General features: G+C 42.6%; 1 protein-coding gene across 2 annotated transcripts in view; it reads right to left on the minus strand.

Annotated features, from left to right (window-relative positions):
• Window positions 1–20874, minus strand: part of MECP2 (methyl-CpG binding protein 2) — a 60094-nt gene that overhangs the window by 25486 nt on the left and 13734 nt on the right. Inside the window, exon 2 of one of the 2 annotated variants that reach the window (XM_032475617.1) lies at window positions 7025–7146. The exons of the other annotated variant lie outside the window; for it this stretch is intronic. The gene's annotated coding sequence lies outside the window, so the exon portion shown is untranslated. The remainder of the gene's footprint in view (window positions 1–7024; window positions 7147–20874) is intronic. 2 annotated transcript variants of the gene reach the window in all.

Here is a 20874-nt window from a genome sequence, read left to right on the forward strand (position 1 = left end):
CCTTGGGTGTAAAGCAAGAGAGTGGGGTGTGACACTAGGGACTGCACAGAAGGTAGAAGACATGTGGGAGAGGTGGCGAGTTACTGCAGAGTCCCAGAGAGAGAGGTGGAATGCCTGGCCCAGGTCGGTGGCGGAAGGGATGGAGGAGAGAAAGCTGGGAGAAATAAAGGAACGACAAGCAGGGCTCCCAGCTGGAGTGACTGGCGTTGCAATCGACTGTGACACAGACCAGAGGGCAAGGGGTTTGGCTGTTACGGCTTCTGATCTATCCACCTTATTTTGGGGGAGGCAGGAGGGTGGTAGGGCAGGCAAATGGGAGGAGAATGGGAAGGGGGAAAAGGCCAAAGAACCTTCAAGTGCCTTGTGTGGTAACATCTGATTGGCGTGCACATATGCCCATGAGCCTTTTTTCTCACACGAAGGAAAACAAGTTCTAGTCCTTTCATACTTCTTTTTGGCGCTCTTTGTCGCCACCTAATGGGACGTCAGCTGAAGCACAAAGATTCCCCTGTGGACTGACCTGCAGCTGACTGGAGGCTCCTGAGATGGCAGGCACCCAGGCAGTGGGGGATGGGATAGCACCTGATGGGGAAGAACCTGTTCAGCTAACTGGAGATCTAGGGTCCATGGGATCACCTTCTGGAAGATCAGAGGTTCCTGGAGCTAACAGATATTCATTTGTTAATAATATCTAATTCAACTTAAGATAATTTTCATAAACGCGCTTCGACCTTAACTTCTCCGTACTCCCAGCATCAACAAATCGAATTGGGGTGGCTCAAGAACAAGGCAAAAATTCTGGGGCGCTTGAGCCTAGCTGAGCTCAGGTTCTGGTTCAAGTGTTAAACATGCCACCTGTAGGTTTAGGCGGACTTACTTTGTAAATCTGAGCTCTGGGAACAAAACAAAGAGCTACACCCCTTCCTGCCAACTGCCTTCCTCCCAGAGCTCAGACAGACCTACTTGTGTCACTCCCTGAACAAGAGGAGGAACAAGTGCCACAGTAGAGGTGACAAGGGCAGGCTGTGGTGGGTGAGCAGAGGCGGTCACTGCCCTCCGCGGCTTCAGCCGAGCAGGGAGCACAGGCAGCAACAGGTAACTTCCTCATCATCTGAGAATGAGTGGAGAGACGCCCACAGAGCCCAGTGCCAGGGTAGGGGACAAGAACATGAGGGCCAAAGACTATGACAGGGTTTAACTCCCCTTTCTGCCAGTGAAGAGCTGCAAGAAGGAAATCAGTATTTTCACAGGCCATGGAGAGGCCCAGCTTGCCTCGTGTGGGCTGGTATAGATCCCATGAGCGGATCCTGATGGGGCAGGCAGACAACAGCTGGTCCGGAACCACGGCATGCGTGTGTTGGGAGGGGAAAGACTGAGTGGAGGTGTGATCCCAGGAGCTGACCAGTGGGGACGTGGAGATCATGCACAGAAAATACTCTTCTGGAAAGCTTGGCATGAAGAAGATATGGGGTATCCAGAGGTCAGTGGTGGGAACAACAAAAGGCCAAGACAGAAGACACATGGAATTTGTAATGGAATGTAAGGTAGCTTTAAAAGGATGTTCACTGTTTTTCCTAACGGGTGTCTTAGTCAGCTTGGGCAGGCATAACGAAATACCAGACTGGGGGTTTAACCAAGAGACACATATTTCTCACAGTTCCGGAGGCAGGAAGTCCAAGATCAAGGTGCCAGCAGAGTCCTTGGTGAGGGTCTCTCCTTGCTTCATAGACGGCTGCCTTCTTGCTGTGTCCTCCTCAAATGGCAGGGAGTGAGCTCTGTGGTGTCTCTTCTTCTAAGGGCACTAATCCCACTGGGCCCCAATCTCATGGCCTCATCTAATCCTAACGACATCCCAAAGGCCCCGCCTCCAAACATCCTTCACAAATTTGGGGTTAGGGCATCAACATACGAACTGGGGGGATACAAACACTTTAGTCCATAACAGTGGGGATGCTTATGTCCTACTTTCAAATGGTAAGTGAAAGAAAAAGCAGGATGTGACACTACATATACCATACGACACCAATTAAAACTCATTCCAAGAGTGCATAGTACAATTTGAATATATCTAATGCCACTGAAGTGTACACTTAAAAATGAACTAAAGACAAGAAAAGGCAAGAAAGGAGAAAAAATAAAGAACAGAAAATGTGGAAAAAATCAAATGCACAAAATAGAATGGTATAAACAAATCTAAATACATCAGTAATTAAATAGATGCTAATGGATGTAACAGACAGAATGGACTTAAAAAATATCCAGCTATTTGCCATTTTCAAGAGCTACATCTAATCCATACATACACAGAAGGGAGGAAAATGAATAGCAGCAGTGCTGACCAAAAACACAGGTGGCGCAGCATGCAGCACTACTGTGAGATTCTGAAGCAAAATCCAAGGCAAAAGCACTGTCAGTTACAAAGAGGGCCACTTCATAATGCCAAAGGTTTGATTCAGCAGGAAGACAAAATGGTTTCTAAAACTGAAAATCTGGCCTCAAAATAAATAATAAAGCCAAAACTAACAAAGCCCACGGAGACACTGGTGTGTCCAGCAGCCCAGCAGGAGACTGTGACACACATTCCCCAGCAGTGGGGGGTCAAGCAGAACAACAGGAAGAAGAGAGGACACTTCCTCTGACCCACACAGCCCATGCTGGTCCCAGCGGTCACATTGTTCATGAGCCGTGAGGCTGATGCCCCGCAGACCACGTTCTTGGAGCACAGTGCCATTTAGCTAGAACTTGATTTTTTAAAACAGTAACTAGGAAAAAATATCCCAAAGCCATGTACTTGGAAATTTAAAAAACACATTTCTAAATAATTTATGGGTCAAAGAAAGAATCACAGAGGCAATTTAAAAACCCTTCGAGGAACTTACACTAAGTGAAATAAGCCAGACACAGAAAAACAAGTATTACATGATCTCACTTATATATAGAATTTTTAAAAGTCATACTCAAAAGTCATACTCATAGTAACAGAGAATAGAATGGTAGTTACCAGGGGCTAGAAGATGGGGGAAATGGGGAAATGATGATCAAAGAGCACAAACTTTCAGTTATAAGATGAGTAAGTTCTGAGGCTCTAATATAAAGTAAGTGACTATAGTTAACAATACTATATGGTATACTTGAAATTTGCTGAAAGAGTAAACCTTAAATGTTCTTACCAACATACCCAAAGAAATGTTAACTATGTGAAGTGAGATATATTAATTAACTCAATTGTAGTAATCATTTCATAATGAATACCTTAAAGCATCACATTGTACACCTTAAAAAAAACATGTTGTACAACATAAAACATATAATAAATCAGGAATAAAATTAAAGGAAAAAAGTGAAAAAAAAACCTTCGAGCTGACTTTACACGGTAATGCTACACATCAAAACTTGATGCAGCCAAAACAGTTTGGGCATCAGTTTTAAATGCTTATGTTTGAAAAGAAGGTTGGAAATCAATGAACTAACTTTACAATTTAAGAAGTGAGAAAAAACCAGACAATGTACCCTAAGAAAGAAGATATGATAATAGAGATAAAATTTTACATAACTTAATGAACGGGAAAGTACACATACAGTAATAAAGGACAACAATGCCACAAGTTCACTCTCTGAAAGACTAGTAAACGGACAAAAGTTCTACCAAGACAAGGAAAAAAGGGAGCAGGAACAAGTAACAACACCAGAATGAAAAAGGAGACAAACACAGATGTTACAGAGGTTTATAAAAAGATAAGCATAACTTCATGCTAGTAAGTTTAGTAATGCAGACAAAATGGACAAAAATATACATTAGCCACACTGACCTGGGCAAGTACAGTATGGAAATAAAAATAGGTTTCCAAGGGCGTGTATGTGTACAGAACACCTCAAAGGACACATACAAGCCCCTGGAAGCAGCTGTTCCTTGCAGAGGGGCCTGGGTGGCACAAGGCAGACTCAAAGACCAAGAGTCACTCTAGAGTTTGTCCTCCCTGAGTGGTGAACCACGTGCATGGGCCAGCTGCTCAATACCAGATACGCCCAGAGACAAGGAAAGGCCTCACCTGACTGTATGCACAGACCAGCCCAGGAGGTGGAGGGTGACATTTGCAGCAGGAGCCAATCCTAATATTAGCTGCTGCCAGGTCTTGTCTGTATTTCTATCTGTCCTTTTAATGTTCACAAATTTGGCAGGTGAAAATGGTATCTTCTTTGTTGTCATTTGTGTCTCTTTGGTTATTACTGAGGCAGAACTCTTTTCCTATGTTCACTAGCCAGCTGTCTCTTCTTTTGAATCTCCTGTTCATATTCCTTGCTCATTAGTGGTGACTGGTAGTAAGTTAACAATAAGAACTGCTGCATTCAAGTCTAGAATGGAAAGGAAATGTAAAAATCTGCCCAGGTACACTCACAGTGACTGCTGAATAGCCCAAGAGCACTGTTCCCACTGTCCAATGGGAGGCATTAAATCTAGGATGATTCTCTGCATGGTGATCTGCAGCTGAACTATTTTCCCCAAACACTTTAGACTTGCCCAAATGCCAAGAAATTGCACTCCAGCACTCATTCATTCATTCAGTCACCAAACAGCCTCTGTTTTTCAAGCACTTCTGTGCTCTGATGGAGGCCTTGCTCACAGTGGGCACCAGCAGTGCTTCCTGGCCTTTCTCACCCACTTCCCAGAAAGGCCCTTAGAGCTGCTCTCAGTACTCCTAAGTTACTAACCTATCGCCCAAATGAGAAGTCAATCAAAAAGTTCAGACCATGACATTTTCCCAATTCTTTCACTATCATCACTTTACATACAACCTCATTGCATGCTTGCAACACATCAAAGCAGCATTTAACTAAAGGCAATATTGAGGCTCAAGGAGGAAAAAGTGACCTAGAAGCTACTAGGTGAAAGAGCTGGAATTTAATCCTAAAGCGACGGGGTTTAAAAAGCTTATGTCTGTCCACTCTATTCAAGATAAAGCTGTGAAAGCATCAAGGTCCTGGGTTGCAAGCAACAGAAACCAACTCTAGCTAACTCCAGTCACGAAGAAGTTCTGTGGCAGAACCTGGGAATGAAGAGAAGACTAGAAAACTAAGCCCAGAACAGCAGCTGCACGACTGAAAACAAGGCTAAGGTTGTACTAAAGGGACCGCCTGGTTAGGACACACACCCTGGGCGGCACCACCACCCCATCATCAGACATTAGCCACTACTGCTGGCTTCCTGATGCATGTGCCACTACCATGACTTCTCTCTCATGGTCTCTCAAAAGTCAAAGTCCCTGAGGATAGAATGGGTTTGGCCAAGCCTGGGTATCACTGCCACTCCCCAACTTCTGGAGACCAAGGGGCAGGAATATCTGTCCCCTGTTGCAGGCACTGCTAGCTGTCCTCCCGCACCCAGGCCCTCTGTCTTCTTAACAGGACCCCGTGCCCAGCTAAGGAAAGTTATTTCCCAGCTTTCCAGCAGAGCTGGGACGACGTCTGGCTGATGAGAACACAGCAGAGGGCTCTGCCTGTCCTATCCCTCTTCCCGCCTGCTCCGGCTCATGGACTGGGGCAGAGCACACCTCCCCACCCACTGTCTCTGCACTAGCTCACACGTCTGGCTTCACTGACGGGACTGAGGAGGAAGAGACTTTAAAAGGCCTCTGGGTGTCTGCGTCCTCCTCTTGGGCTCCTGACATCCACCTAAGAAGAGACCATCCCTGGCAGTTGTTTCTCCCTCCTGGGGCCTGGAAGGACAGGCTTGAAAACAGATCTGCCCTCATCCTACAGCTGACCCAGACCCATGAGTGAGAAACTGTTGTTGGAACTGCTATTTGTTTCTCAGAAAAAGAGGATGGACATGGGGATGGAAATGACTGAACGGGACTGGAAGGTGAGCCAGCAAGTGGTCTTTCGTCTTTCCCTGGAGAAGATAAAACGGCTAGAGCTGCAACTGCCATCATGTCTCCACAGGCAACTTTGCAGATGGAAGTCACCTGCTCAGGGTGATGGAGGAAAAAGACTGAGGGGCTCTAGATCCCACATACTTATGGAGCCATCACAATAGCCATGGATAGCCTGCCTCCAGACTTCAGGGCACACAGAAGAGGAGAGCACCACAAGTCTCCAACTCCACCTGCAAGCGTTCTTAAGTAGAAGCTAGGATCTACCTGTTTTCAGCCCACGATCCACAGAGTAGGGGATTCTTTTCACACAAAAAAGGTTTCAAGATACTCAGAAGCCCCCCTCCGCCAAATGTTCCTAATAAGCCATATGTGATGTTTACTTGCTATATACACTTTGTTCACCAAGTTATCACAATCACTGTAACTTGAGTTACTGAAAAATAAAAAAATAAATTCTGAGATTCTTTCTTCCTATTTGTTGGCTAAAAATGCAGCCTTTGAATTCTTTATAAGTGAATTTAAGAGACAAAAATAAATCCAGATAATTCAGAATTGTACTGAAGACAACACATATGCCTTCTATGCGATAAGCTCCCAGCATTATTTATTCAAAGAAAACTCGCCTCACTGAAAAAAATATAAAAAGCTTAAACTAAAACAATTAATGATACAACATACCACTTCCTACACCAGACTCCTTTCCTTTCCTTTATAGCAGTGGGTGTCATCACCTGACCAGAACAAAAACAAAACCGGTTCTGAACTGCTGAAGACTCAGAAAGTTCAATTAGCCAGAGCAGCCTAATTTCCTGCACTACAGTCACCGAGCAGGGAGGCGAGCAGCCCGGGCCTGCTGAGGAGCCTAGGCGCCAGGCCCAGCTAGCGGGCGTGCGCACACGTGTGCCCAGAGGCTGTGTGCTGAGCCAGGAACCCTGCTCCTACGGCCCCCAGGAGACCCAGGATGAAGTACATCAGTCGTTCATGCCAGGCACTGTACTAAATATGCAAGGAAGGCCCCAAAGAGTCGCCTGGGGGTCTCTGCTCCAGAAGCTCATGACCCACTAGGAGAAAAGCTACATGCCAGAAAACTACAGGGCCTGCACCAGATGTCTGCAGGGGTCGCTAAGGGCCCAAGGGAGGAGTGGTCAGACCTCCAGGTCTAGGAGCCAGGGTGGGCAGTATCAGCCTCTTCAAAGGAATCAGCTTCTGAGGTTCCATCCAGTCAGGCAGAGAATCACAGAAGCCATTCTCACGAATACTTTAAGCAGCACATCTGTTGGCAAAACACAACTATTGTTACACAAATAAGAAGCTGCAGATTGCAAAGGCACCTGACAGCCTTTTTAAAATTCATTTCTCCTGTTTTGCAAAGCTGCGTTGGGAAAACATGCTGTTAAATTATACATTCATAAAGGATGTACAGACAGACCTCAGAGATACTGTGGGTTCAGTTCCAGATCACCACAAAAGAGCAAATACTGCAATAAAGTGGGTCACACAATGTTTTTGGTTTCCCAGTACATATGAGTTATGTTTATACTAGACTGTAGTCTATTAAGTGTGCAACAGCATTATGTCTAAAAACATGTGCAAACCTTTATTAAAAATCCTTTATTGCTAAAAAATACTATTTTCTTTCAGAGCTTTCAGTGAGTTGTAATCTTTTCACAATAGTAATATCAAAGATCACTGATCACAACTCATCTTAACAGATATAATAATGAGAAAGTACGAAATATTCTGAGAATTACCAAAATGTAACAGAAACACAAACTGAACAAATGCTGTTGGAAAAATGGCACCGGCAGACTTGCTCGATGCACAGTTGCACAAACCTTCAATTTGTAAAAAATGCACTATCTGTGAAGCGCAATAAAGTGAAGCACAATAAAACAAGTTCTTTATGTTTAAAAAGTGGGGGAACTATGTGGGTGCTATTTAGACTTTCATCAATTTCCTCCATGTTTCTGGATAGCTGCAAATCTCCCCAAAGTGACTCAAACTCTAACTCTACACATCTGCCCTTTATGTGTACCTTCTACTCCAGGCTGTAGATCTGATTAAACCATAAACAATACTGTTCCTCTTGGCCACATAGAAGCTAATGAGTCAATAAGCAGAGCAGGCTGCATTCTATTCTGTCCCTCTTAGCTTAAGACAAAATCTGAGGGCAAGGTCCCACTGCAGAATCCATCCATCCACCTAATAAGTATGCATGATTCAAGGCACTGGAGACACAGCAAGGAAGAGGCAAAAAAACAAAACAAAACAAAACAAAACAAAACAAAACAAAACAAAACAAAACAAAAACCCTCTGCCCTCACAGGGCTTAGACTCTAATGGAGGGAAAGGGAGAGGGAAGGGGGGTGGGGGAGAACGTGAACAAGCACAAATAAAACCAACAAGCAAAGCAGTGTATATACGGCAGATGATGACAAGTGCTGGGCTAACAGGGGAAAGTGGTGGGGTGGGGGCAGGCATCAATTTTCAGGGAGGGCAACACTGGGAAGGCAACACTTAAGCCAACTTGAGGGAGACCACAAAGGAAGCCAAGTGATTCCTGGGGGAAGAACGTCCCCAACATAGGGAAGCCCAGGGGTCAAGGCCCTGAGGCAGGGCTGTACCTGGAGGATCCAGAGAGGGGCATGGAGGCCAAGGAGGCCACAGTGGGTGAGTGACAGCAGACTGGCAGAAGAGGTGAACAGACTGGGCCTTGGAGGCCACTGTAAGGACTTTGGCTTTAACTCAGAGTGAGAGGGGAGCCCACATGTTGCAGGACTGAACAGAGATGCAGGGGTCAAGGGCAGAGGGAGGTAGCGAGGGTAAGAACTCAGACCAAGATGGAAACAGCGGAGATGGGGAGAACTTGTCAGGGAGAATGAACAGAGTTTGTGGACAAGTGGGCTGTGGTCTGAAAGAAAGTATTCTGGGTAACCAGCACCAGGTTTCTGACCTGAGGAGCAGGAAGATGGAGTTGCTGCTTACTGGGAAGGGGAGAGCAGGGAAAGAAAAGACGCACGGGGTTGGGAGCTCCGGCTTGACCAGGTACAGCTAGAGAAGCCTGTTAGAAGCTGAGCAGAGCTGTTGAGTTGGCACTGGGAACACAGGCCCAGAGTTCACGGGGGCCAATCAGCCTGGAGACATCAAGTTGGTTACCAGTGGCTGGCAGATGGAAAAAAAAGCCACAAGGCTGGATAAGATCCCCTCAGGAGTGAGGGTGGAGAGGAGCATGAGCCCAAGGCCCGCCGACAGCACACGGGCACAGAGGGACCTGCACACACCCACCGAGGACCTCCTGAGGACCCAGGGGCACTAGACACCATCCTAGGCACCTGAGCTACCTCTGTGAATACAGTGAACAACCCCACCTGGCAGATGTCAGTCCTAGCAGGGACAACAGACAATTAAGATAAACTCAGTCACCTATTCTATTAGAAAGGGACCAAAGCTATGGTTTGGAAAAAACAGGGCAGTCAGCATAGGCCCAGCTGAGGAGATGCACTCTGGCGGAGAGCCCCAGGAGAGGGAAGGGACTGACTCACATGGATACTGGGGTCACTGATGCTGACCGGTCAGGGAAGAGGAGAAGTGACAACTGGCCCTCAGATTTGAAAATATAAAGGTCACCATTTGTGCCGGCAAATGACTGACTAGAAAGGGCTCAGAAGAGCATGTGGAGAGTCAAAGAAGAGTTCCGCTAGAAAAGGGAAGCAGAGAAGCTCGAGAGGTGCTGGGGCCAAGAGCAGCTGGTGTCAAGGTGGGAGAAGCAGCAGCAGGCGGTGGGGATGGGAAGGACCCGGTACTGAGGGAGGAATCTCCAATGTGGGACAGGGCCGGAGAGGTGGCCCAGAGCAGGAGAGGAGCAGGGAGTGCGGGCCGACGCTGGCAACGGGGTGCTGGGCCTGTGGGCGTTCTCTTCTGATGGCTCCCTGCTCTCCAGGCACCAGGAAGTGAGGGATCAGCTGCGAGACGGTGGAGGGTGGGAGAAGCCAGGAGAGACTGGGGAATGGCAGTCAGGCAGTGTGAAGTGCCCCTGAGGTGAGTGGACATGACCTTGAGATGGGAGCAACCAGGAGGCTACATCCAGCTGCAGGGTAGAGCAGGAGCAAGGCAGGCGGGTGACTGGGTTTTACCAGGGTTGGGGCTTCATTAAACTGAGCATGACAAAGCAAGATAGTGGCAAAGCTGTGGGGGTGGTACTCCAGGGAGTACTCACGACCGCCCTGCCATCTACAATGGGAAGATGTGTGAGGATACAAGGGAGGCAAGGGCCAGAGAAAAGATGAGAACATCAGCGGTACCCGAGTGCCTGCAGTGTGGAAAGGACTAACGGTGCTGGGAGTGGAAGCGGCGAGCGGGACATAACGACAAAGGTGAGGGCTAAATCGTCCGGCACCAGCACCGGCCAGTGTAAAAGCCTGACTCTGAGAAAGAATAAAAAGATGTGGTGATCCTTCAGAGCATGTGCATCTTTAAAAAGTTGTCTCGAAGAACACAATTTTACATACTTTCACTTCTGAATGTTTCATTTCCGTGTCTCATCATAGAACAGGTAGGTACAGAAGTAGGAGGATGGACTTAAGGTAACACGTGATTTCAACTACACAGACTTTTCAGGGAATAATGAGAGCTGTCCTATTACAGCTGCCAAACCGTGGCGACCAGACAGCAAGGAGCCATGCAGGCGCTACTTAGGACGAGACAAGCATCTGATTAAATCTACCATGAACGCCTTTAGCCAAACTCCTGTGGCTATGCTGCATGGAATCGGACTGAACTGCCACTGCCCATCTGCTTATAGCTTGGATTCCACTGAAAAGAACTGTTCTGTGGGGACTCCTGACCTTGCCTGGGCCCTTCTATCCTGGAGATGGACAGGCTTCTACAGCAGGTTCACTGGTAGCCCCCAAAAGGTATGTATACGTCTTAACCCCCAGACCCTGTCAATGGGACCCTATTTGGACTAAGAGTTTTGTAGATACAATTAAGTGAAAGATCTTGAGTTGAGATCTTCCTGTATTTCAGGTGAGAAGACACACACATAAGAGCTGGCCAAGTGAAGATGCAAGCAGAGATTGGAGTGATGAGACCAGAAGCCAAGGAACGTCTAGGATTTCCAGGCAGCCACCAGCAGCTACAAGAGCCAAGAAAGGATCCTGCCCTAGTCTCTGAAGGGAGTGGGGCCATGCGACACCCTGATTTGGGACCTCTGGCCCTTGCACTGAGAATCCATCCACTGTTGGGTACTTTGTTGCAGCTGTCCTGTAAGCTCACCTGCTTCTCCTTTAGCTCTAATTCTCACCAGATTCCTGAGCTTTCACAGACGATCCATGCACTTTCCACCCTCTCCACCTTTCTCAAAGAGGAAGTGCCTGCCAGAAGCCTGCCCTCCCATGGCCACTCTCCAAGCAAGGACTCTGTTCTTCCAGGACCCTGTCTCCTCTACCTCCACCTCCTTGTGCAAACGTGCTCTCACAGCCACCCACCTGATGAAGACTCCGCACTCCACCCCCATTTCTCTGGTCCTTATCACAACAAACTTCTCAAAAAGTCATCTACACCCAGTCTCCACTCCCTCACCACCCATTCACCCACTCCAACCTGGCTTCTGTCCTCACCACCTCTGATGAGGTTCACCACAATACAGCTAGTTTCTCACTTAAATCTATCACTAGAGGATGACCAACTGTATACATGCATTTGCTACCTAGCCCTTCAAACCTCAAAGAAACAAAGTACAGATGTGTGAAGAGGAAGAAACCTCCAACAGAGACGACAGAAAAAATGGCAGGAGGGGACTTCCGAACAGACGAGATATGTCTCACTAATTTCTAAATGCTGGAAAGAGGAGGAACATGTTGGCTAAGGGACAGAGTGAACGTATGACAAGGAAGTGGGGGCCCGTGCGCCTGTTAGAACCCCAGAGGGGCTCGTAGAGCAGACCAGGGGTAAGCAGTGCCCCTCCAACAGTAAGTACGCACAGGTCATCGACCTGTCAGATTATGGTCCAGGACCGTTGGGGGCTGGGCATCTTCAGCAAGCTCCCAGATACAGCTGATGACACTGGGGCTGGTCACCGAAGCACACCTAGAGTGGCAAGGTGCCACTTCCTTCCACAGGCAAGAAACAAAATGGTCTTTTCTAAATCAGTTGATGGAACCGTCCTTTCCTTCTCCCTAAGGCTCCTGGTGTGGCTGGCAGCAGCCCAGGTGAAGCCCACCTCTTTCTGGCCTCCGAGGGTCCCCGGAGTGAGGGCTGACCCCTGTATGTTTCCCACCAAAGCCAAGTCTGCTGGTCAGTCTGCCCTGTCCCCCCCACAACTCCTACTCCAACCCCCCTGCCCTGGGGAGCTACTCCACAGGAAATGGGTGACTCCACCAGAGCAGGGGCAGTGTGCCACCTACTCAGACCTCTTGTCCCCAACCCAAAGAGACCCAGCAACACGGAAAACAGACCAATTCTGTCCCTAGAGGAAACAGATAATATTCTCATATTTTAGAAGAAAACTCAGCTGTAAAACCAGAACAGAAACATCCACAAACAAGAAACAGATGATAAGAGTTCAGAGATTAAAAATGGGTTAGCTACAAATACAAAACAACAGTATGGCATTGTTTACTACAGGAGAAGACTGAAAAGTGCCCAAATGTGGGAGCTACTTGACTAAAGCGTGGTTCATCTATACAATGGAGTCTGCACACAAAGAGTACGGAAGGGAGCGCTGCACACCACCATCAACAAGGAGGGCGTCTACGCTGACAGGAGGTCTCCAGGAGAGACGGAGTGAAAACAAACTAAAACCAAGATGCAAAACACTCCATCAAGTGAGCTTCTTGCGTAAGAAAAGGAGAAATAACAATACATATATTTATTGGTTTATCTTTGCAAGAAGAAACACTAAAAGGATGAGCAAGAAACTGAAAACTTCTGAGTATTGTATAAGCTTGGCTTTTTAAAGTTCAAAAAGTTTTTGAACTTTTAAAAAATATATAGGTTTCAGGTGTACAACATTATAATTTGACATCTGTATCCATTACAAAGTGATCACCTCCACACAACTAGTTACCATACAGGCTTGGCTTTTTTTAAAATTCAAGTCTGCTATACTATATTCAACAGATACCAAATTGCATTTCAATAAGTGTAATCAAAATAAATATAACAAAACAAGAATTACAAAACCCATACGTGTTGTTTACACGTACATAAAGCGTGCATATAGCCTATGAATATAAAGAATCATTATTACAATCATAACTAAAGAAAGTTCAGTGAAGTAGCAATTCCTCAATTAAATTAGGCTTGACTTGCAAACCACTAAATACATATTCCAAAAATAGAAAAAAAGCAAACCGTAAAACTGAAAACAAATAAACCTAGCTGTGTATCAAATTAGTAACACAATCACACAGAAAAGAATTATTCCAAGTGACTTTTTCCAACATATTATAAAGGAAAATTCAAACATACAGAAAAATAGAACAAATTGTCCAAAGAAAACCCACATACTCATCACCTAGATTCTACCATTGTTGACATGCTTCAGCGACCAATCTATCCATCTTATTTTTGATGTATTTCAAAGTTCACCAGTACATTTCATCCCTAAACACTTCAGCATACAAATAATTAACTGGAGTTGAAAATTCATTTTAATTTTTTAAGGTAAAATTTACATCCAGTGAAATGACAAATCTTAAGTGTATCATTTAATGAGTTCTGTCAAGTGCAGGCACCTGTATAAGCCAAACCCCTATCAAGACAGATGTCACGAAGGCCACAGAAGTTCCTCTGCACTTCTTTCCAGGCAGCCCCACCCCACATCCTCAGCAACATTTGGTGGTGTCGGTTTTTAATTTTGGCCATTACAGTGGGTGTGTAGTGGTATTTCATTGTGGTTTTAATTTGCATTTCTCTGTTAGGACTTTCTCATAAGAATATTGCTCACCATTCAGATACCTTCCTTTGTGAAATATCTATTAAAATCTTTTCCTGTTTTAAAAATAGGTTGTCTTTTTATTACTGACTTATAAGAGTTCTTTATATATTCTCGACATAAGTCCTTTATCGGATATATGACTGTCTATTTTCTCTATGACTTGTCTCAACTATTTTCTCAGTAACTTATCTTTTCACTTTCTTAATATCATCTTTTGAAGAGTAGAAGTTTTAAACTTTAATGACGTCCAATGTATCCACTTTTTCCTTTAATAATCATTGCTTTCTGTATCCTAAGAAACCTTTAACTTCAGACTGTGAACATATTCTCCCATATTTTCTTCTAATAGCTTTATATTTTTAGCTTTCAAAATATTTAGGTCTATAATCCATCTTGAATTAATTTTTATGTACAGTGTGAGGTAGTGCTATGGGTTAAAATGTGTCCTCTTCAAAAAAGATATGTTGAGGGGAGGGTACAGCTCAGTGGTAGAGCACATGCACGAGATCCTGGGTTCAATCCCCAGTCCCTCCATTAAAAAAAAAAAAAAAGATGTTGTAGTCCTAACCCCCAGTATCTAAGAATGTGATCTTATTTGGAAACAAGGTCCTTGCAGATGTAATTAGTTAAGATGAGGTCATCTTGGAGTAGGGTAGGATCCTAATCCAACATGAGTGGTGTCCTTATAAGAAGACAGCCACATGAAAACACAGACACAACACAGAGAATGCCACACAATGAGGAAGGCAGATACTGGAGTTACGCAGCTGCAAATCAAGGAACACCAAAGACTGGTGGCCAGCAAACCACCAGAAGCTAGGAACAGGAAAGGAAGGATTCCCCTACAGGTTTCAGGGGGAGCATGGGCTGACGACACCTTTAGTTTTAAGCCACCCAGTTTGTAGCACTTTGTTACAACAGCCCTAGGAAACTCATACAGGTAGGGTCAAGGTTCCTTTTTGTCTGGTATAGACAGAACCATTTGCTAAAAAGGCTTTCCTTTCTCTCACTGAATTGCTCTGGCGCCTCTTAAAAATCAAACAATCATAGATGTTTGGTCCATTTCTGGGCTTTCTGTTCTATTCCACGGAACTATGTGTTTACCCTTATTCAAGTACCAAGCAGTCTTGATTATTGCAGATTTAACAGTAAGTCAAAGTCAGGTAGTCTAAGTGTTCCAATTCTGTTCTTTTTTAAGACTGCTTTGGATATTCTAAGTGCTTTGCATTTCCATATACATTTTAGAATCACTGTAAAGATTATTTAGTCTTTTAATCCATGAACATGGTGTATCTTTCTATTTATTTAGGTCATTAATTTCTTTCAACAATGTTTTCAGTTTCAGTGTACAGATCTTATACATTTTTCATTAAATTATTCCTAATTGTACTCCATTGCAAATTTCATTTTCCAATTAATTTTTGCATAATTGACCTTGTGTCTTGAGACCTTGCTGAATTTGCTTTTTAGTTCTAGTATGCCTGTTTTTCTTTCTTTTACATTCTTTCAAATTTTCCATATTACCTCCAAAATGAAAGTTTTACTTCCCTTTAATATTAATGTCTTTTATCTTTTGCCTTACCTTATCATATTAACTAGAACTTTTCCCTGATTTTAGGGGTAATATGTTCAATGTTTCACCATTAAATACAACTTATATGTAGCTTTTTCTTAAAGGCACTTTATCAGATGAGGATGTTCCTTTCTATTCCTAATCTGCTCAGTTTCTATTATGAATGGGCACTGAATTTTGTCAAACACTTTTTCTATATCTATTGAGATAATTACACGGTTTTTCTCCTTTATTCTCTTAATATGGTGAATTACAGACTGGTTTTTAAATTTTAAACCGCATTTGTATGCCTGGGATAAGTCTCAATTGGTTGATGTATTATCTCTTTAATATATTGTTAGATTTGATTTGCTAATATTTTATTAAGATGTTTATATTTATAGTCATGAAGGATAATGATCTCTAATTTTCTTTTTATGTACTGTCTTTGTAAGATTTAGTATCAGGGTTATACTAGATTCATAAAATAAACTATCAAGTGTTTCTTCTTCCTCTTCTATTTTCTAAAAGCTTATGTTTATGCAAGATTGGTGTTATTTCTCAAATGTTTGATAAAATGCACTCATGAAACCATCTGGGCCTAGAGATGTCTTTGTGGAAAATTTTTTTGATAATGTAAAAAAAAAATCCTTTTCCTAGATGAAGAGCTATTGTTTTCTATTTCATATTATGTCAATTTTTGTATGTCCTGTTTTTCAAGGAATCTGTCCATTTCATCCAAGTTTGTCAATTTTAATTGTTCATTCCCTTATAATCCTTTTAATGTCTGAAGAAGTTTTAGTAATGTACCCTTTTATGCCTGTACCCTTTTAACTTGTGTGCTTCTCTTTTTAGCTTCATTAGTCTGGCCAGGGGATTTTCAACTTTGTTGATATACTTTGGCTCTTAATTTTCTCTAACCTTTGTCTGTTTTCTAACTCATAAATTTCTACTCTTACCTTTATCACTTCCTTCTTTCCCTCTATTTACTTTGGGTTTATCTTGCTCTTCTTTTTCTAGCTTCTTAGGTGGAATCTTAAATCATTAATTTTATACCTTTCTTCTTTTCTAATAAATGCATTTAAAGCTATAAATTTCCCTCTATTAGTACTTAAGCTTCATCCTATAAAACTTAGTATGTTGTATTTTCATTATATTTCATTATTGCTTGAAATCTTCCCTAATTTTTCTTGTGATTTCTTCTTCGACCCATGGGTTTTTTAGAAATGTGTGGTTTGATTTTCAAATATTTGCAGGTTTTCCTAGATCTTTTGTTATGATTTTTAATTTAATTCCTTCTGATCAAAGAACATAATCTGTAAGATTTCAAGCTTCTGAAGTTTATTGAGACCTCTTTTATGGTCCAGCAAAAGATACATTGTTGAACTGTATTATGTACACTTGAAAAGAATGTGTATTCTGCAGCTGTTGAGTGTGTTATTCTATAAATGTGGTTGGTAATGTTCAGGTCTTATACATCCTTACTGACATCTAGTTCTAGTTCTACCAAATAGTGAGAGAAGGGTATTAAAATAGCCAAGTATGATTATGGATCTGTTTATTTCTCTCTTTAATTCTAATTTTTCTTCATGCACTTTGCAGCTCTGTAATTAGGCACATACACATTCATGGTTGTTAATGTCTTCCTGATGAACTGACTCTTTTATCATGAAATGTTTCTTTTTATCTCTGGTAATATCCTTTGTTTCAGTCTGCCTGTCTTTTCTTTGGGGGGGGGCGCGGATATCAGTATTGCCATTCCAGCTTTCCTATGCTTACTGTTTTTATGGTTTATTTTTTTCCCATCCTTTTACATTCACTCTAACTGTGTCTTTATTTTAAAACTGTTTATCTTATACACAACATATGGCTGGGTCTTATTTTTAAATTCACCTTACAATCTCTGCCATTTAACTGAAATGTTTAGTCCATTTACATTTAATGTATTATTGATATGATTGGACTTTGGACTACTAATTTGTTCTTTCATTATGAGCATATTTTATGTCCTTGAAGAGTACTTAAAACAGTTGCTTTAAAATCCTTCTCTAATTCCAACATCTGGATCATCTTGGGGTAAGGTGCCACTGATCACCTTTTCTCTTGTCCAGGGGTGGGCAAACTATAACCTGCAGACCCAATCTGACCCACTGTGTGTTTTTTAAAGTAAAATTTTACTTGAATGCAGCCATGCCCATTTGTTCACATACCTTCTGCAGCTGCTTTTGCATCACAACAGCAGAGTTGTGTGTAGTTGTGACAGAGACTGTATGGCTTGCAAAGCCTAAAATAGTCACTACATACAGAAAAAAATTTGTTTACCCCTGCTCTTGAGTAAGGGTCATATTTTTCCTATTTCTTCAAATGTCTAGATATTGTGAGTAATACACTGTCAGACTCTAGATTCTGTTATTTTCCAATGAAGAGCACCAATTTTATATTCTGGCAGGCAGTTAATCTGGTAAAACTAAAACTCTAAACTGTCTTCCCTATGGAGGGTAGCAGTCACAACCTCAGTTCATTTCTTTTGCCTTAGCTGGAGTTTAGCAGAGTTTATATGAAAAATTTGGCCCCCTGCCCAAGGCTATCTGCTTTCCAGGATTTCTGCCCTCAGTCCTCTGATTCCTCAACCCCTGAGACTGTAGGTCTCTATTCAAGTCTCAGTCTCCCAGCAGCAGCACTGCCTAGGACTGCCCTCAGGTGAAAAGCTATTACAAATAGGAAATTCACCTAATGCAGTTCCCTTCTTCCAAGTATCAAGTTCTGTCCAGTTTCTGCCTGCTTTTTCTCTACTACCTTTAAATAATTGTTTTTATTTCTGTTCAGAGTTTTTGCCTGTTATTTACATGGGAGGTAGTCCAAAATGAGCTACCTCACTACAACCAGAAGCAAATCCCTCAGGTGTCTTTTGAATGCAATAATCTTGATTTTACATCCTTGGTGAGATATGTCCTAAGGACAAAAAGAAGCCTTAAACTTCATTCAGGATTTTTATTGTTAGCAGTAACATTCAATAATAATTTTATAATTATTTTATGTATATTACAAGATAATGTAAATAAGCAACTATATTAAATTAGGAATGAACTTTTCTGCAAGGAAAAGATATAAGGATAAAATAATAAATACAAATGTGCTAATGTTACATTTCCACTGTAGATATCATTATATATTTATGAGTTAAAAATTTTTTTTCAGTATATTTTCTAGCTTTGTCCACTGAAAGGGCCTAGATGCAATGTCACCCCAGTAAGACTGCACACATCTAGCAACCAAATCTTGGATTCTAAATACCATTTCCCACTAAAAGGAACCAGAGCTCTTGGAACCAGTTCCAGGGTAGGAAAAGCACACACTGAGATGGAATGTGCCAGAAAGAAAAGACTCTTTCAAAGACTAATTAATGAGGGTATGCCAAGAGGACACAGGTGCCAGGATAAAGGAAACATCATTGCCCAATCTGGAATAATCTAATCAAAAGAATAAAGACTATAGCTGAATCGTAAAGCATTTAATAAATAAAACTCCACAAGTCCATATCGACATGAAAGAGAACAGAAGAGAGAATGTCAAGTATTTTGCCACCATTTGAGGTGATTATTACACCAATTCCTTACTTTGGAATTTGGTAATTAACTTTGTAATCAAAGACAAAGATTTAGCATTTATATTGATGCAGGGTCATGATATCCCCTTACATAGAGGCAAAGTGCCACATGGACAAAAGGTGATGGAATGCAAAAAAGTTTAAAGTTACAGAAAAAATGAATATGAATCTCAACAAGGGAGGTGATGTAATAAGCTAAGTCATCTTTCATTTCTGGGAGTTAATATAATTCTCCAAAGTTGTCACATCAAGAAAGATGTATAAGCATACTATTTAGTTTCAACAGTAACCATCAAAGAAACTAAAAGTAGAAGCCATTAAAAGCTGGCATATCTGGATCATGGAACAGGAAGGGGAAGAGGTAGACTACTGTCTTCACCATAACCCCCTTTGAGAGAGGTTATGTTGTTATCAAGTGGCTGTAATATTTCGATAAAAAAATCAAAATCCAAACAACCTAACCTTCCAATAGTTTCCCACTGCTCTGACATTAACATCAGAAATCCTACACCCAGCCTGTCAACCTCTTAGCCTGTATACATCTCTGTCACTGTCACCCCCACCCCACTCTACTCCAGCCACACAGGGCTTCTTAAAGCACCTTAGATGGTACGCACCTGTCAGATTCAGGACACATTCACACATGCTCTTCTCCATCAGGAAAGCCATCCTCCACTCTGTCCTGTCCACTTTTGTTCACCCCTTGGTTCCCTGCTTCAGCACTGCTTCCTTAGGGCAGGCTTCCTTATCCCTCCCAAAGCTGGGCTGTCCCTGCATTACACATGATTTCAGTGAGCACCCCGTCACCCCCGTACTTGTCCTTCAGAGCATGTAACCCACTGTAATTACATAATTACTTGTGAATTTTTTAAAGTCTGTCTCTCCAGCCAAACTTAAGCTCCATGAGGAAAGATACCAATCTTTTCTCAGTCACCCTACAGCCTGCCTACCACAGTGCCTCAGGTACTATAGACACCTAACTCCATCATGGAATGAATGACTGGATGACAGCCTGATGAACTGCAGATCCTTCAGCATGGAGCAGCAAGGAACTTGGTACTTAAACTGAAGAGTATCGCCAGATGAAAAAGCTAAGAAATGTGGACCAATCCCATCATTTAGAATTGAGTGTCATTATAACAAATAGGCCTATGAAACATGTAGTGTTCCACAACTGTCAGTGAAGCTGTTCAATATATCACCCAAAGTTCCACTGCATCCATCTGAGAAGTGACCTGTGGCTTAGACTGAGGTCTTAGTGGAGATGGTGAGAAGTGGCTTGTTCTGGGGTAATTTTTGAATGTACAGGTCCACAGGACTTGCTGGTGAATTAGAGGAAGGTAAGACAAAGAGGAGAATCAAGGACAAATCCTAAAATTTTAGATTGGTAACTTGGTGGATGTTGATGCTATTTAATGAGATAGAAACTAGAAGCAGATTTAAGGAGGGGGGAGCAAGAGTTCTGTTTGGCAGACTCACAGGTATAGAAAACAAACTTAAGGTTACTAAAGGGGAAAGATGATGAGGGAGGGATAAATTAGGAGTTTAGGATTAGCAGATACAAAACTACTATATATAAAATAGATAAACAACAGGGTCTTACTGTATAGCACAGGGAACTATACTCAATATCCTGTAATAAGCCATAATGGAAAAGAGTATGAAAAATAATATATATATATATGTATAACAGAATCACTTTGCTGTACACCAGAAACTAACATAACACTGTAAGTCAACTCTATTTCAACTAAAAGAGAAAAAAAGAAAAAAAGCACACTTTAAAATGTAAAAAAAAAAAAAAAAGTTCTGCTTGGGACTTGTTACATTTGAGATGCTCATGAGCAACTCAAGGGGAAATACTGATGAGGCCATCAAATGTGGGGCTCAAAAGGGAGGTTAT

Source organism: Camelus ferus, chromosome X, assembly GCF_009834535.1.
Source record: "Camelus ferus isolate YT-003-E chromosome X, BCGSAC_Cfer_1.0, whole genome shotgun sequence".
NCBI lineage: Eukaryota > Metazoa > Chordata > Mammalia > Artiodactyla > Camelidae > Camelus > Camelus ferus.